This window comes from Arachis duranensis, chromosome 5 (genome assembly GCF_000817695.3).
Source record: "Arachis duranensis cultivar V14167 chromosome 5, aradu.V14167.gnm2.J7QH, whole genome shotgun sequence".
Taxonomy (NCBI): Eukaryota; Viridiplantae; Streptophyta; class Magnoliopsida; order Fabales; family Fabaceae; genus Arachis; species Arachis duranensis.
Window position 1 is genome coordinate 85,580,146 of NC_029776.3, and position 1,005 is coordinate 85,581,150.

The window sequence follows — 1,005 nt, forward strand, 5'->3', positions numbered from 1 at the left end:
ATATATATATGTTAATTTTAAAAATTTTAAATCCTAATCTTAGGATAGAAAAATAAAGTACTAAAATTTAGGATTCTCAAAATTAATATATATATAATAAAAGTATTTTAGTCATTTTCTATAATAGGATATTATAGTCATTTTCTATAAAAAATAATATTAACTTAGACCAGTTCAAGATTTGATTTACCATTTTTCGGTCAGATTAATTTGCCTAACCTGATTTTGACAAAAATAATACGATTTAATCAATTATATGTGTTAAAATTTAATTATTAAAAAATATCTTTATAAAAAGATATTTTCAACGTGAGATACCCATTTCGCTGCTGCACTCAAGGAAATGGGATACCCATTTCGTGTGTGGTTGCCATGAAATGGATTACCCATTTCGTGGGCACTTCAATTGAAATGGAGTTCAAATCCATTTCACAGACAGCGGCCACAAAATGATAATGCACATTTTCAAAAAGATTTTCAGTCATGCGCATTTTGGGAATTAATGTTTTTTTGCTGCGCATTTAGGTAAAAAAACCTATGTTTTGGACTATCTCATAATTATTCATACATAATCAAATTACACGTTGGGTATACAATCAAGCTTTTGGAATTTTGGTATAGTGATAATATATAGCTTCTTGATATATTGTACTTAGATTCGAATCTTGGCTAAATAATGAATAATAGAACTTTTAAATAAATGTGTGAATATATAATGTGCGTGAATTTATGATACGTAAAATTAAGAGGTATTTAATCATCTGACCAAAAAAATTCTCATTTATTTTCAATAAATTTGTTTTTAAAATTTAAATTTAATTCAGTAAAATTTTATGAATTAACTTAAATACACAAATTGATTCAAATAATATAAATATAATTTATATTTTTAATTATAATTATATATAAAAACTATATACGTGTGTGTAAAATTATATGTTATTATTATAAATTAAAAAATAATATATACAGTTAGTTTAGAAATTAATTATAAAAATTTAAAAT